Source organism: Ambystoma mexicanum, chromosome 4p (genome assembly GCF_040938575.1).
Source record: "Ambystoma mexicanum isolate Mex_15411 chromosome 4p, UKY_AmexF1_1, whole genome shotgun sequence".
In the NCBI taxonomy this organism is placed as follows: Eukaryota; Metazoa; Chordata; class Amphibia; order Caudata; family Ambystomatidae; genus Ambystoma; species Ambystoma mexicanum.
Window position 1 is genome coordinate 349,778,535 of NC_090927.1, and position 12,115 is coordinate 349,790,649.

A 12,115-nucleotide genomic window follows, 5' to 3' on the forward strand; every position below is an offset into this window, starting at 1 on the left:
ATCACCCGCATGTCCTCTACATAATTGCCTGATAGGCGGATGATATGCTGTGTATCGTCAGCATAATTAGAAAAGCAGATACCCTTACTCTGTAACAGTTGACAAAAGGGAGCTGTGAATTTGTTATACAACAACGGAGCCACACCGTACACCGTACGAAAGAGGGACTGGGCTGCTTCTGCCTCTTGACTGCAAACCCTGACCGAGCTACCCTCCAGGAACGAGTTAATCCATGCCACTGCATCTTCGCTAAAGTTGGCAACTTCCTTCGATCTATGCAGTAGGAGAGAGTGTTCCATCAAATCAAAAGCTGCTGAAAGATCTAATACCATCAGTAGCATCGTTTGGCCATTATCCATGTTATGCAGCATGTTCGTCTTCAGATCCAGGAGCGCCATTTCAGTGTTAAAAACCTGGTCTGAAACCTGCTTGCCATTTATTAAGGGCATCATATTTTGTCAGGTGTTCCAATATATGCTGGTAGGCCACCCTATCCAGAATCTTCAACAAAAATGGTGAATTTGTGATAGCTCTATAATTTCCTTGTATATTAGGGTCTAAGCCAGGTTTTCTTTTTTTATGAGCGGAGATATCCGTGCGCTTTTGTGATCCAGGTGTGAGGCCTTAGTCCAAGGGTTGTCACCCACACTGTTCCCTGGGGATGGTTAGTGGGACAGAGCACTCTTCTGCCTTGCCTTCCTTCCGTCTTCACCTCTATGGCAGATGACTTTGGAATTGACTGCACTTCCAACAGAGGTCCAAATGTGTATCCTTATTCTTCTATTGATGGTCCAACAATGACTCGAGGAAGAAGTGGGAGCCTCCTTGCTTATAAAGGTAGCAAGTCTGCTGCAAGAGATCCAATCCCTATTACTTTATCAAGTTACCTTTGCCATGTTACATCATACCCAGAAATGGAGGTAACAGAAAGGAAAGAAAGCCCCACAGAAATGAAAAATGAACTCTTTCTCAGGTTCACACAATTTTCTCTGGCTACCCTTCTCATGTCTTTAATTTTAAGGCCCTTTGGTGTGCAGGTCCCTGGTCTAAGACTCACCTTTGTTATGTGAGAGCCCTTTGTTATGTGAGTGCATCTTGAAGAAGGGCTCCCATGAGATCTACTGGTGAGAACTCCTGTGCCTAAGGGAAGAAGTTACACTTTTTCCCAGGGGATCAAAGGAAGACTCTTGGCAAATGTCTCACTGGAGTAGCGCACACAGCCATGCTGTCATGAATACAAATTACCTTCAAGTAGCAGGTATGGGCTCACATGACTGACACTTCTATGATATTGGATTGGTGTGTCTTTACTAATTGTGTGCGCTTTTTAGTCCCCATACACAATCAGCTATGGCCTATTCTTATAGATTAACCTGTCACCAGACAGACAAGGCAAACATTATTAAAATTTGAAGCAGGGGTGCAAACTTGCCCCATGCACTGAAGAGCAAGTGTTGGATTTGTCAAGAGATTGGGGCAGCAAGATCACATGTATGCTCTAAGCTTTTGGACTGGAGCTTATGAAAGGCCTGGAGCTTATGAAAGGGGGATCTGATTAGAATGCTGTCCTTTCAGAAATAGAATTACCCACATAATTTTATTATTTAAAATAAAAATAAAAAGCCAGGTCGCCACACCCTCACCAGATGGCAATCCATCATAAGACGTAAAAACTTCAAATCATCTTTAGTAGAGTCCAGGGTAGAAAATTGAGATATGGCAGACCGTCTTTTCGTGTTCACTACGACATCCCAGGGACCTCCTTACATGAAATGAACACAAATGATGTTTCTTGTCTGAGCGAGGAGAGCAAAATCCTGGAATTGCTTAGAGGCAGACAAGAGGTGACATTATTGTCTGTGACTCAGTGCACACAATTTCACAGAGTATAATTGTGTGATAACGAGGTCTCTCCTGCCCCTTACCTTGATGATGTGAGAACCTGTCTCCTGTCTCTTTTCTCTGTTCATGCCTCTTCCATTAACCATGCTTGTTCTGGCTTTCACTATGCACGTGTGACTCCCTAAAACCAACACTATCCCTCCCACACATGTACACCTTCCTATCCTTGCCCTCAGCCCTGGATCACCACTGAGATCTGAATACTCAAAACAAACATGCTTCATGACTCATGATGCTGGTGAAAATAAAATCCCCACCCTAATCCTGCCCTACAAAATGTCCCTTACTGCCCCCACTTCTGTACCAAACTGTCAAATTCTCCTACTTCACAGGCCTAATCCATTTCCTTCATAATCACCCTTACAAGCTTTTGTCTACCCTCCAGGCTTTGCTCACACCTCCCAAGCCAATATTCATTGATTCTTCTAGTTGTGCTAATGATTTAGCTCACTACCTTTCCTCTAAAATCTCTAAAATTGCTAAGATTCTCGGGCCCTCCTCGCTCACCCTACCCCACTGTTTCCGTCCACCACCTTTCCCCAGCCTTTTTACTTTCATCTGTTTCTCCCCTTCCTATCCTACTGAATTAGCAACCATCCTCCATAGCCCTGATCAGTCTTGCACTCCTATTGACCAGTTTGCCCCTCAAACGGTTAAAGACTTACTCCCAATCATGGGCCCATGTCTCCCTGGGGTATTTAACCTCTCTCTCTCCACTGAATGATTATTCCCTGCTGCCTTCAAATCTGCAACTGTCTTACCCCTTTTGAAGAAACCCTCTGCTGACCCAAAGGTCTGAGTGAACTATTGCCCAGGTTCCCTCCTTTCCCATTATTCAACGATCCTTGAGTGGGTGGTCTTCAACTGGATCACTAAGAACCTAAAGGATAAGGGCCTTGGCGAACCACTGCAATCTGGCTTGCGTCATAAACACTCCACCAAGAGTGCACTCGCTCGAACATGTCTCCAAATTTCTCACTGGGTCTTACCACTCCAAACTCTCTTCGGTACTTATCCTTTTGGACTTCTCTGACAATTTCAACACTGTCAAACACTCCCCTTTTGTCATCAGTCTCCAGGTTGCTCGGGTCCTAGAATCTGCTCTCGCTCGGATTGCCTCCTACCTGGAAGGTCACCCCTTTAAAATCTCCTGAAATTTGCAAACCTCCAACCTTTACACCTCGAACCTTCAAAGACGTTTCTCGTCCTTTGGCTTCCACAATCACCTCTTTGCTGATTACACTCAAATCCCCAGCCATCTCCAATCAGGCTACCAACTGTCCCACTGCAATTTGGATGGCTCTCCACTTGCTCGTGCTGAACTAATAAGAAATTGAACTAGTTTTTCACCAGGTTTCCAATGCTATCCCTCTCCTGTCTCCTCCCCGCCTGAGGTTTCTGCTCCCTTGCCCTAGGCTTGCAACCTTATGGTTCTCTTTGATAGCGATGTCCGACTGCAAGAATTCTTTGCTACCACCACCTCTGCTGTTCATATACACCTTCTCAAAATTCAGAAAATAAATGTATTTCTTACTCACTAGTCTATGAAAATTCGAATTTCCATCTTCATGCTCAGTAAACTAGATTACTGCCCAGTTCTCAACTTCGCTACCCACAGTCTCTGCAATCTACACCATTCCTCTCCCACTTCTAACTACCAACACCATGATGGTTGGCTGTCCGTGACCAACCACTGAATTTTAAAGTTCCCTCTCCTAGTTTACTCAATGGAGCCTAATCACTGGACTTCTTCCTAAGGAACTGGTTGATTACAGCTCTGACTACTCCCTTATTTCCTCCGCTCATACCTTGCACTCATCCTCAATGTGCTATGCGTCCCCGGTGCCTCTTCTTGCTTCCACTCTTCCTCCCTACTCTCCCCCCACTCAATTGGTATCTGCTGTCCATCACAATCAAAGTAAGCACGACTGTAGATCTTTTACAAGTTCAGCTTAAACGTCACTTACTTGCCAAACATGGAGCTCCCCCCCTCTATCCCCATCCTCCTTAGCTGATCCCACCACTCCCCCCAGTGCTGCATAATGTCATTGTGTCGATTTATACTGTACTCCTCTTTATGTTGAAGCCCTTGCTCCTGCCCACTAACCCCCAGTGTGTTAATATTACCTTTTATTGTTACCTTTGTAAACCACCTGCTTGTTATATTTTTTGTTTTGTTTTCTCCCTGGTCTATGTCCCACTTTGTTCAACCGCTCACAAACTGGCTCACCACTTGTTCTCATCTCTTTGCTATTGTACAGGGACCCTTTGGGTGGAATGCCGTTGCCATCTGTAAATGTTTTATTGTGAATCATTTCTGATCGAAATTGACATGCCTGCTATGCAAGTAAATACAAATAGTAGAGAAAATAGTGTTTGCACAGAAAACGTCTTAGAATTATTTGGAGGGAAGAGGAAATTGTATTCTGTGGCCGTAACTCGGTGCACCATTGTTTTGATGAGAGAAAATAGTAGTTGCTTGGGAAAAACAAACCCTAAGGTTGTTTATAGTGCATAGCCGAGTCTGCCATGCTTTCTAACAACAACAAAAAATATTAGTTGCATAAAAGTCTTAGAAGTATTTGAAAATCAGGGGTGATCATGTTCAACATCAAGGGTGACAAGGTCCACATGTAAGTAAAGCATGTACTCCCTAGTTATAGAGTGCACCACAATAGGTGTGTCGCAAATCTTTCAAATGGGTAACTATTACTCAGACTCCACCAGTTGACCATTGTGGGCCGGTCTGACAAGCTCCGGCCAGGGTGATTTCATTGGGAATGCCCTCAGTATCCTCTTATATAATGCACATCACCACTGGTATTAATGACGGAGTGTACTGTGTTACTATGCAGGACACTGAACTTTTGCGGCATTGGATCATTGGGTGTTTCACCTTGTGATTGTGTGGTGCATGATTAACATCCGCCAGTGGCAAGCACCACTAATGCCGGAAATATTTCCCCAAATCTGCTCTACCACTGCCCAAGAAGATATGGCAGCGGTATTGCTGGAATAACGCTGGTAGTATTCCAGAAAGACCACTTGATGTATTTTTTTTATTTATCCATTTCCACCCCACCCCCCCCCCCCCACCTCCTGTTTTCATGTGGGAATGGATAGGGTAGTAGCGATTTCACCACTAGTATAAAAAGGTTCACTGCACACAAGGGTTAATTCTGACCCATATGTGCTTTTCATGGCAGAGGGGATGAAGGGGGAGGCATGAGAGACGCCCACTTTCTCACCCCTTTCAACGCCTCCATGACAAGATTTTATTTCTCTATTTTGGAGTGATGTTCTTGTGCTTTCGTTCCTTAAAGGTAAAGAACACTTTTTAAAAACCTCTGGGGCATTTTACAATGTTTTTATCCATCTCTGGACGGAAGTTACAATTGGTGGATTTCGGAGTGGAAATCCAGGTTATAATCCACCAATATTTGCCTCTGGGCATTTTCCTTTGGAATACTGCTAGGGTATACAAACCTCCCAGCATGTAACGGGGAGGGGGGTAAAACAAGTAGTGTTCTGCAATACCAGCTGTTTGACCTTTACCTGCAATCCACTAATTAGTCGCTAAACATTCTCCACAGAAATAGTGTTGATTTGTGACTTTTTAGGAAAAAGGGAAATGCTCTTGGCCTTCCTAGTTTGGACCCTTCAAAATCCAGGTGGAGATCCTTGTGTAATGTATGGGAAGTATGAACGAGCACGAACTGTGTGCGAAAAAGGCGGGGCGATTGGTCCGCATCGCCTGTTGTGCTCTCATCAAACATGCGTTACATTATTCTGGTGCCAGAAGCTGGTATATATGTAAAAAGGGGAACGTATGTTTCCAGACCTCCCCGCGGGTCAGTGGGATGTGTCTGTTTCATTGCTGGAGCTGTTGCAACTGACCAACGGTTGGCACGCCTGCAATTCCTGAAGAGCAATACTTACTGGCTGTGACGTCCCATCCACTGGATGGCTGGATATGTGGCACAGACTAGTTGAACACCTCCTCCATGCCAGGCATCCTCGCCTATAGACACATTGTTATAAACATATTGAGCCTGTGTTTTTAGAACTCATGCTTTGCGCGGCTTTGCAATGTTATGTCGTTACCGAAGAAGAAATGTAACCGTGGTAAGGCCTCAAGCTGGTTTGGATCTTGCTCAGTGTGTCCTAAAAGTCAGTGCCCCCTGCGGTGTGACATGCTGTGTGATGTGCTCATGGGACGCTGATGCAGCTCTTCAAACACATCTGCGGCCAGAGATCTCTCAAAAGAACCCTGACTTACAGTGATGACAGTATAGAGGCACAGGTTCAGGTAACTCGCTGTTCAGTACTGGGTCCGAAGGTGAAGCAGAGAAAGGACCCCACACAGGCACTGTTGCAAAGTAGACCCCTGGGAGCATGGTAGCTCCCAGGATGTTGTCATGGGTCACGTGGCAAAAGCCACGTGACCAACATAATAAAGGTAACGGGCCGCTTCCAGCTTGTCAGTCTGACCACCAACTGGCTCCAGCGTCGTTCCTTGGAGCACCATGCTGGTGCTGAGCTGCATGCGCTGGGCCCAAGGACGGGGCCCAGCTTGAGGATGGTGCCCCTGCCGGGCAACGCCATCCGGACGGTGCCCCTGCCGGGCAACGCCGTCCCCGTGGGTCCCCCTAACCATGTGAGGCGGGTTGGGGAGGCGACCCCGGCCTGGGTGCCCTCAGAGTCGGAGCCGCTGTGCGCCGGGTGCACCCGGCCACGTGTGTCGCTCCGGAGCGGGTGGGGTGACCCCCCACCCTTGTGTTCGTGGCGTGATCGCCGCACCTGTGAGTCCCGTCGGGTGCCTCCCGACATGAGTATGGGGGCTGGCCGGTGACCCGGAGCAGCCCCCCCAACAGGCACAACCTGCAGGAAGCACTGCTGCCAGCGACTGACTGTCTCTACAATGTATTCATACGGCTAACATAGAAAAGACATAGCCATCGGCACTCTGACCTGCATCCGTACTCGTGCTGTTCATTTAATCTCGTCGACACCCCGCTATCCAGGGAAATTGTCACGCCTCCTGCTTTGGTCTCCAGCAGCCCTTTCTCCTGACTGGAGGTTTGTGGATTTCCTCAAGAGGACTACAGCGAGAGCACCTCTGAAATCGATGTAATAATGTAAAACCTGATTCATTGCTTTACCACATAAAATAACACAACCTGTGATAGTATAGCTTAGGTATGTGCTTAAAGCCTAGCAGGTGAAGTAACGTACTTTATTCTTCTTCCCTGCATAGGCTTCTAAAATGCAATAAAATATGGCAAAGATACCATGCAAATACTAAAGACTGCTTCGTAGTATCCCAACTAATGTATGGTGGAACACGACCCAAGCAGTTTAACTCTCTCAAACAGTCAAACTGCTGTTTGCTGGTAACGATCTCTGGAAGGCATGAGTTATCCTTTGTTGTTTGAGAGATCAGAAAAGGCCTACCGGTTTCAGTGGTATGAAGGATACACCACTTTCTTCAGGGCCACAGCACTCACATAGTGCTGCTAACAACAATTTGAGAGTGTTAGCTGCGCAGCTTGCCACACCTGTACATAGAGAGAGCGGGATAGGGAAGGGTAGGGAATAAGGGGGAGGGAAGTGAGAGAATACAAACATTATGAATCTATTGTCTCCTGTGTGACTGTTCATAAGTGTGTGTCCACATAGCCCCTTTCATCATTTAAAACTCTGTTTTTTTCCTTACCATTCTCTGGTGCACAGCCTAATGGAGGATAAAGTGAAATGTTTTTTTTGTTTTCCTTTAAATGCTTTTGCGAGTTGCTCAAGTCAGGCGATGTAGCTTAAACCGTCCCGTTCTGACCTGTAAAAGTAGCACAACGTTTCTGTAAACTATCCGTTCCGTGCTGAAGGGCTAATTAATTTAAAAATGCATGTTTTAGGCAATTAATATCTTTGAGGGTTGACCGTGGTCAGCAGAGGCGGCCGGAGGGGGGGGGCAAGCCAGGTGCCCACCCGGGGCACCATGCCCCTAGGGCGCCATTGGCCCCTTCCACGCAAGCTTGTCATTAAATGCGCCCCTCCACCGCTGGTGCTTTTAATAACAAAAGGCAACATTAGCCCCCCACCACGCCAGCTCAGGGGAGTCTTTCAAGGGCTCCTCGAACTGGCATAGTGGGGAGAAGGTGCGGCAGGTGCCTCATTGTTATTCAATGCACCCGCAGCGACGGAGCGCAACTAATAACAATAGGGTGTTGATGCGCCCTATTCATATCACTATAACATCCTGGCCCCGCCCTCCCTCCGCCCCGCCCCCTCTTGACCAGGGGTGCGCGGGGGTGGAGGGGTGCCAATTCGCCCATGGCGCTGCTGCCCCTAAGGCCGGCCCTGGTGGTCAGCACACTCATTTACGGGTTGGCAGAAACAGACCTCAGTCAAGCCATTGTACGCAGATGAAAGGCTTGCTTCTCATGTAAAAAAATCATCACTTAAGCAAGTGATGACCGTTTTTCTTAGCCTGCCCTGCTCGTGGATTTTCTGACATGTTTGCAGCCTGGATTTTTTTTTTTTTTTGCATTTCAAACCCACGAGTGGCATGTCAGTTAACAGATCTAGTTGTTACTTGGCTAGACTGTGCTACAGTAATTTAGGCCAGTCTACCCACATAATAACACTTGGCTTTGATTTACCCTTGATGTCGTTACTGTGCATTTTAACTGTGCATCAAGAGTAAAGCAAACATACAAGGCTTGTCACTGGCCTAGGCCAGTCTAGCCAGCCGGATATACTTTCTTTCTGTGGCATGGAATTTTGTTTACAGACTGGGAGTCCTTATATGGTAATACTAACATAGTGGAGCAGCGTGCATGGACATGTATGTGCGCAGCCATCATGATAATATTTATATTCTAGCATATGTTGAGGGCAAAGGCGCAATCAAAATGCATTGGGAAATGATTCTTGGCACTGTTGGTAACCTGGATGTTTTGTGTTTATCCATATGCTACCATAGACAATTGATTGCACCCTGTGTGGCTTTTTATCCAATTTTTCACAGAAAGTGCTGTAAAATGCACAATTCTAACCCATTATTTTAAAATAATTCTCGAGGGGTGAACCACCCTGAACTTCCTTGGTTGGATCGGGTTTCCACGCTGCGCTCGGTCGGTCACGCATATTAGGTACATACATTTATCAAGGTGAAATACTTCATATTTGCTAGTAAGTCCTGAAGCGAAATTGCTGCCAAGGATTTGCTGACAGCCAATAATGACCTTGCATTTAAACTCACAGTTGGAAAGGTCTAATAAATGTATTAAGTATTTAATTACAAAAAGCACATAGCAATGTATTTGTTTATTTAACCCTAACATGATCTGTATTTGTTTACTTAATCCTAAAATGGAATCGGTTTGCGGTTTGATTCCGCGACACTGGAAGCCAGACACACATAAGATTGCGTGCAGAATCATGGGGCTTCCAGCTTCGCAGCACGCAGACTGGTGCAGGAGGCGGCAAAGCGGAAGCAGATCAGTGGAGGAGGTTGGGGGGTAGTTTGGCCACACAGCAGGATGTGGGATGTGGAGGGGTGAACACCCTGAAAAGGACAGGGAGACAAGCGGGAACAAAAAGCCGTCCTTGCAGGTGCAGCCTTCTCAGACTGGATTCAGCAAAGTCCAACTTCTGTACCATTTCCATGGAATCTTACAAAGAGTAACACATTGTAGATGACTAAATACGGTTTCCATTGAACACACAGGCCTGAAACAGGGACCATGACCGTCCAAAGGAATGGCCTTGTCTTTAACACTTCACGCAGGGAAAAGGCTAAGTAGTTCTATATTGCAAACTACATTACCCAATGTACTCTTTGCCATGATCCAAAGGTGGGAGACATCCCTTTATTATATGACAATGAACATTTGGTGTGTTTCTTTGGGTAACCGCAATTTGGCCACATCTATATACCGGGAAGTTTTATCCACTGAAGAAGCAAGATGTTAGTTCAACTGTAAGTATGAAATTTACACCAGAAATAGGATGCCGTTTTTATCCACATTTGGTAGCCGCAAACCAAATCAGTGCTTTTATTGTTACCCTTAACAAGAGCTATCCAAATGGCTATGAATATTCAAGGAAAGAAATACCTTGTCTCCGGACCGGGTTTCAACATTTCTAGGCAGGAACACATTCATTCTGACATCTTAACAAAGTCGGAGGATGAAGGTAGTGGATTTGTGATTCAGGATACAGTAGCATATGGAGAAGAACCACAAAGTCAACAGTGAAATCGATATTTAAAATTGGGAAATAATCCAACTGAAAGAACTGAACTCGTGATTAAAGAATATACAGATGAGGGTCTTGAATAAGGCCGGTTTAGTCAAAATGAATATTAGTGGTTAAATAAGTTGGACTCAATTACCCCATTAATATACACCATCCCAAAAATACATAAGTCACTAGAAACTTCCAGGCACACTGATTGTAGCAGGGATCAGTATTCGAACCATTATCAAAATATGTTGATATGTTTCTCAAACAGTTTGTGATCAAGACACCAGCATATTAGAGAGAGGACTGACACGATCCGATGTGTAGACGGTATGATGTTCAATAAAGAAAAAGAACGGCTTGCTGCCGTGAATGGAACACCATTATATAATGCTATTATCCAGCCAGCATCTCTGGAAGTATTGAGGGAAGTACCTCATACTAGAAAGGCTGTGAAACAGAGAGGATATTCACATGGATATGCTTTCAAGATTAGAGGTCTCTACCTTTGAATGAGAGGTATGTTTAGTTCATTGCATGGGACATTTTACTGTATTTTTAAAAATGTTTTATGGTGGGCAAGACCCCATAACCCGTTTCTAACAGCCCTCTTCTAGACCACCAAACCCAATCTCTCTGCTTATGCCTTGACACTGCTTCAACCATAAAAATAATACAAACAAAATGTTGATAGGCCCCTTTACCAGTAAAATGGATTGCAGTGGTTTGTGGCATCCCACATAGACAAAAGGATGATGTTGAGCTTTGATATTTGCCTTATATTGTATTTGATCCATAGCCTTATCATTTTAAAATGATAGATAGTGAAAGTAAGTAGAGATTATATACGTGGATACAAACGTAAAGGTGTTAATAATTGTGAGTGAATTGTTGTTTTAAGTGTCTTTGGAAATGTTTTGATATGCCAGGACGATACAATTGGACAGGGAACATATCAGACATAAACCAGATGTCTCATTCATATAATTATTAAGAAATTATGTTAGAGCCAATTGGACTGTGTTATTTAATGAGAGAATTACTTATGGACTAATTATGCAGGATACAACTAGGAGTGATTTAATGTATAAGCCACTCAGTAAGTGAATTCAAGATTGTGATTGATATAGAGTGGTAGTCACGGTCAGGTAAGGGAAGGATTGTGTAGGCAGTGTGACAATGAGAGATTTGTTACAATCAATATTTTCCCAACAGAGCAGAGTTATTGTAAATTGAGCATAATCTACACATTCGTATAACAAATGACCATGCCAATGATACATCAAACCAGGTGCCAATCACAGTAGCAGATGTAGACTTTGGTCTTAAAGCGAGATAATGTGTTGCCATGAAAGCCATCTCTGTACTGCTTCCCCGTGGATCACAGAGACATATTTCAGATGCAGCACCTGTCCTTGAGCTCTCTTGGCAATCTTGCCTCTTGTTATCGAGAGGTCTAAGCTCCTCATTAGAAGATGACCGATGCACTGAGACCAGCTCACCACAATCTTTGAATTCTCCCTTGTTTCAAATGAAGAGGTGGGGAAAATCATCAAGGTGCAAACCATTCAATGAACTTCAGAAACAAGACATACTGTTTGGGCCCCACCAACATTCCAGCAATTTTGAGCCTTTTGCAAGATCTTGAATACTTGGCTATTTGCCAAAGCCTCCATGGAGCCCTCTTGTTACATAATTTTGAGACAACGCCATCTCAAAGTCTAAAGCTTTCCCAGAAGTGAGTAAGTTTGAGGTGTTGCACGTTACAAACCCTTATTAATAATCTTTTGCGTTGGCCCTGTTGTCCGTTGCTCCCTCGTTGCCAGGGTGGCCACCGCTTTGTAGGGCTTGACGCCTTACACATCTAACAAAGTCTGTCAGGAGGGGAAAATGTCCCACTGTAGTCCATAGCCATTGGGTGTTGGTTGTCCGTTGTCTTCAGGCCTGCCCTGGGTCCTTTGTATCTGGC